This window comes from Epinephelus fuscoguttatus, linkage group LG3 (assembly GCF_011397635.1).
Source record: "Epinephelus fuscoguttatus linkage group LG3, E.fuscoguttatus.final_Chr_v1".
NCBI classification, from domain to species: Eukaryota; Metazoa; Chordata; class Actinopteri; order Perciformes; family Serranidae; genus Epinephelus; species Epinephelus fuscoguttatus.
The window spans coordinates 38,283,227-38,289,226 of NC_064754.1; positions in this window are offsets into that span (position 1 = coordinate 38,283,227).

A 6,000-nucleotide genomic window follows, 5' to 3' on the forward strand; every position below is an offset into this window, starting at 1 on the left:
ACGGTGGCCTCGTAGGGACAAAAAGCCTTGCGCACGAGTTTTTCAGGAGTAGGTCTATCTAGCGACGAGGTGAATATTTATTTAGAAATCTAAACCATGTTACAATATTGTAATGAAACCCTCACGAGCAGGAGACCAGAGGAGCATTCGGGAAAAAGGCCAGTTTATTTGAGCACTCCAAAAACTCCGGTAACACTCCAGGGGCTAAAAGACTCCGTCCCAAACACTTACCATACTGAGTGGGGACCCCCTCCCCTCTCTGCTCTGCCAACTTCCAGCCTGCACACTGACTGACAGCGTAGCCTGTAAACAGAGCTCAGCTGTTCATTTAGCCTAGCGATATCTCAGGACTATATTAGCTGCAATGGATGACTTTGAACGCGATTTTGAAGAGTTTCTTGTAGCGGACACAGACCCAGAGCCATACCTGTTTGAGCCGGAGCGTACAGATGAGGAACTCCATGTGTTTGATGCTGAGCGGGCGAGAAGAGAGGCTGAATGCACAGAATGGGATTCGGTGCTACCATCGTTGGGGAGATATATCATCAGAAGGAAAAGCGCCGCAGAGAGTGCATCGCAAGGAGTGAAGTTGCATCTTCTTTTCCTCACAGATGATGGTTCGGGTTCATTCTCTCCTGTTGCGTGGTAAGTGTGGTCCATTCGCAAACTTTATAACTAAAAAAACTTTTCACTACTCTCTATTGACAAACTACTAACACTCTCTGCTGTTTCCTCCTCCTCCTTCCTTCCTTCCACTGTCTTCGTTGGTTCATTTATACACGCGAAACGCGTTCTCTGGCTGGCTGGATTGTCCGCTCGGTCTGCCGTACATACATGGCGGCGCAAGATGGCGACCTCTCTAAAGCAAGGCCCTTGCTATATATATATATATATATATATATATAAAAGCATAATTATAAGGCTACGAAAACCAAATGAATTTTATTTTATAGCGATTATACACTTGTATAAACATATTAATGGGTAGAATATTCAGATTCAGATTCAGATTGACAATAAACCATGCCAAATATTACACACTGGCCCTTTAAATACTGTGCTTCAAAATCTAAAAGACAAAAAAAACACCTTTTGTGAACTGATCTGTTTTGCAACGGTCTGGAGAATCCTGAAATGTGTGAAATAATTCAATTCAAAGTTAAGCACACAAACAGTCATAAAACAAAATCTGTGCCAAGAGAGCTTAAATGAGCTACAGGAGAAAGATTTTGTCTTCTACTCTCCAGATTTAATCTATGTAGGTTTCGGCTCTGATGTTGGTGTTTGTACTGAGAGCTGGTGAGACATGTGAGAAGATTAGCCTCTCCGAGCTGTAGGAGAAATGTGATGATTTAAGATTTAAGCAACGCTTAAGCAAACTTAAACAAAGCCTTCATTCTTTTTTAACATCTCAGGGGTTTGTGCGGTGGGCCGGAGGAGGATTATGACCGGGCAGATTTACAAGGAGATGGATCGGAGAGCCTGCAAGAGAAGAGGAGAAAAGGCCCAACTGGGTCAAATCAAACTCAGGAAAAGTCATCTAGTTCAAATTGGCACCAAACTCTCATTACATTGTGCTTTGTCAGAGCAGACATGTCCAATGAAAGAGATATTATATTACATGAGGTATGATCCAAAGAAGAGCCTAGGCTTTAGTACATGTAGGATGATCATTTGTTAAGTAAATGAACATTACACGGGCTATCATTTTGAGAAGAATGTGCTCACTGTGTGGAAATGATTAATGGTTTGCATGATTTTCATTATGGAAATTAAGACCACACATACTTCTGCTTTTCACTCACTGTTGCACTCTTTCATATGATACAGTTCTCTAAACGGATTCCTTCACTATCTGCCACCAGTGGTCATGTTGCAGCCCTCCCCTGCGTGTCCACATCACACACATGCACACACACACACACACAAACACGCAGATTTTTACCCGAGGACAGGGAGGCGATGATAAAGGCTTGGCAGGTGGCAGTTGAACGGTCATGTGTGGTGGTTCCTGGAAGAGGGGGCAGCTGTGAGCGGTGTCGCCTCAGCGGGGATGGTGTAATCTGCACTGGGCATCACAGCAGCTGCTGTCACCATGTTGTGTGACTTATTACTCTGGGGTTTCCTCTTGACACGGCCACAGACACACTTGCTGTCAAACCTATGATGCATACGCACAGAAAAGCACACAACCACGAGGGCTTTTATGCTTTTTAGTCATCTTATGTCGTCTCACACATACAAAGAGCAGATACGGTCTCCTTCATTAAAGAGCAGAGCAAAAAACCAGACACTGCAGCAGGTGACGTGGTGGGAACAGGTGTGGCAGACGCTACTGTGTGTGTCTATCACTGTAAAACAGAGCCGGCGCACAATGCAGGTTTAGTCATACGCATTCCAAGACATGAACACTCACACCCACGCATCACACATCTAAACAAGAAGGCAGACGCAGACAGACAGAGGAACAAACCTCTGCCACACACGTACACATGAATACATACATGAAGTCCTTTAATTATCCTGATACACTTACCTCATCTCTCAAGGCTATAAGGCAGCACCTGGTCACATTACTTCATACAGACCAAAATAAACTGGCACATACACACAGGCAAAGCAGCAGTCTCACTCAACTTACTCACTTAGTCAAGTGATGTAAATTTATTTATAGATCACATAAAAAAGTGCAGAGAATACAGAGAAATTAAGAAATATAACAATAAAGACAATTAAAATGAAAATAAGTGAACAGAAAACTTTTATGTAAACACACAAACATGCATAAGATTCAAGAAATTAAAAAAATTGAGAAGACAGTGAGATGACTGTATCTTTACTGGAAGTTTAGCCACAGAGAGTGTCTGCCAAATCTATGGTTGCACAGTCATTTGACCAAAATCCATGTAGTAATTGGTTTTTAATTAAAGTCTCTACAATAGATGGGGCTTTCTCATAGTCTGGGCTGAATGATGAAAGTGGGATATGCAACACATTCCACTGACAAGAAGATATACAATTCAGACAAGTCTAATAGTAACCCACCAGCATGTGTGGAAATTCCCTGCATGGAAAGAATTCATTACAAATTACTCTTTCACTTTCCTCAAGGCATTTCCTCCCCTAACGTACTGTACTAGGGTTTCTCTTGGTGAGTTAGCTACAGGTTTATGGAGCCCCATCATGTAGTAAAAGATTATCTGACAAGCCCGCAAGAGAAGGTTCATTCATTCATTTACTCCTCAATTTATCTTTTACTATCTCATTTTTCAACTCTGATCATTTTCCTTTTTTACCACACATTCAGTCATGTCTCTTTCCCCTATTTCCTTCTCGTAACATTTCCAGTTTTCCTAAGTTTACATTATACTAAAATGAGTGAATAGTGGTTGGGTCAGGGTTTTTGTGTGTGTAACACTGGACATTGGAGCAATCAAGTAGACATGTGGATTGTGTCCATTAAAACTATGTGTTTTCGCCACTGACAGGCTCAGATTGTTGTTAGAAGTGTCTGACAACATTACAGAAATGACCCTAAGGAGAAATGAAACATTTTTTAGTATCGTTCAAGAAGTCTCATTCTGAAATCTCGCGAGAGGTGACATGTTGCAGGAAAATAACAATGGAAACCGTAGTGAGAGTTTGAGACAGGAGTGTCAGGAAGAATTTGTTGTGTTGGAGTACAGAAAGTATAGCTTACATTCAAAATACGTGGCACAATGTATGCATGGCATGCCCCTAGAAGAGCTTATCCATTGTAATCAGCTGAAGCTGCTACACTGACCATGAAAGCTGCACAGACACTGTGCAACTCAATGTTATTTTTACATGGCTGGTCTATTTTTCTTCTCTATGCACAGCTCCACAGCCTCCAACAGGTAACTGTAAAAAAAAAAAAAAACAACAACTGTAGAACTGTGTAAAAAAAATATATAAATGAATACCTCACTGTACCAGAGGCAATGTGAAGCAGCAGAGCAACCTTGTGTGTGTTATTATATTTCACATTAAAATAAATAAATCAAATAAATGCATCCTGTAGTTAAAATAATCCAGTTATTACTTCAGTATCATTGCATTATCACTTGGTAAAACTCAGTATACACACAGTGAAGCTGTCAGCAACCACATGCTGCAAAGACAGAGTCACTGTGGCAGATGAAAAACCCCTCTCTGCTCCATTTACTCAACATGACGTGACCGTGCCCGATGTATTTCGGCTGTTAGTGTTGTCCAAAAGATTTTAAATGTTATGGCTGAATATTTAGCTGATTTTGATGATGTAGAAAAGTCTGCGAGATTTAAGAATGAGACTTCTCCTTGAGCAAGACATGGTTACACTCATCAACAAACAGACCGGATAGACCAAAAAGTAAAGAAAAATGTTGCATTTCTCTGTGGAGTCTTTTCCCTAATGTTGTCAGACATTTATAAAAGCATTCTGAGCCTGTCAGTGGCATGAAAGCACTTTTAATGGAAGTAAATTGATGGTGCTCACAATCGCCATGCACATACTATGCAATGAGCTTACCAGGGTGGGGGCAAGAAAAGAAGTCTCTCTACATGTCCTGTAGCGTTTGTTCAGTTTGCCATAACTTCTTCTAATGCACTTGACCCTGCATTTGTAAAGAGAAATGTAAGATGTTGTTGTGTATCTGTGCATTTTAATTTATAACACAGGAATCCTCAAGCTTTCAAAATGAGTATACAATATATAAGTGCATGTCTCATAGACTCAGTCGCTAAAGAATTGTAGATCACCAGCTAACATTAGCAAAGTTAGCTTGCTCGTGAAACTTGCATGCCTCTTGTCCTCATCATACAATTACAGGGTGTCAACAACTTCTGGGGCACTTTTGGTGTAAATCTGATTTTGTTTCACTCTATGGATCTTGAAGTGTCAGCGCTACTGACAGAATGTTAAAAGTGGAGACGTTTGGTCCAGCAGCATGCCGTCTTGGATCATGTTTCCTGGTTGCTGGCACTTTGCCACTCAAAACTCTCCCTCCTGACCTTTCCTGTGTTGCAAAAGCCAAATGTCAGTGGCATGCAGAGGCAGTGTCAGTCAAACTTATCTAGTGCTTTATGAAGAGACACAAACAGATGTTTTTCGAAAGCTGCTTTTTTCATGAAGCTTTTTTTGCTGATGTAAGTTTTTCCCCCCTCACAGTAAATGAATAGCTTGTGACTTTTGGTTTGGGTTGCCTCCTCTCAAGAGGTCAGCTGTGCCATCTGTGTACAATATGAAGACGTGCTTGACAAGCAGCCGCAATACCAGGCATGCAAGCAGGAGCAGCAGGCAGATTAAAAACATGATGTGTCCTTTTAGCAGGTTCATTCTGTGAGTGTGTACAACAGCTACAATAAAAAAGACCATGTGTGAGAACTGGAGTTGAAATTCTTCTGTAAACTCTTCTTAATGATTCATATGAAACCGCAGAACAGGAGGATATGCCAGTTACGCAGACTGAACTCCCTCATGACTCTATGACTCCCACCGTGCCAATAACTACTCTTGTTCTCTTCCAAACTCCTATTTCCACCATGTGTTTCATGTTGCTATGTTGAAAGGCCTTCGGTGGAAAGCCCCATGTAAGGAGCAGGACTCACCATAAACAGCTTATGTTCAAACACTGGTATCTCTTTCTGTTTTGTTCTTTCTTCTTTTCCTCGCTTGATGAATGGATGGCTTTGCCCATCTCCCCCAGACCCTTTAGTCCGGTATAAAACAGATACCATCTACAACTCCATGTGCTTGAGAACATCATTCATCATTGTTATCAACAAAGGCTCATTCAGACCTCCGTCATTGACATCTACAGGGGTCCATCTCCTCCCACACTCACACACTGGTCGTAAAAAGTATCTGCATGCTCCCCCCAGCCTCATCCATCCCTGCAGGTTTCCACTTACTATCTGCTGATCTATCTCATGATGAAATTAAACACACTTGGAAATAGGGAAGAATTTCCTGGGCCATTGATACTGCTTTCATGAGAT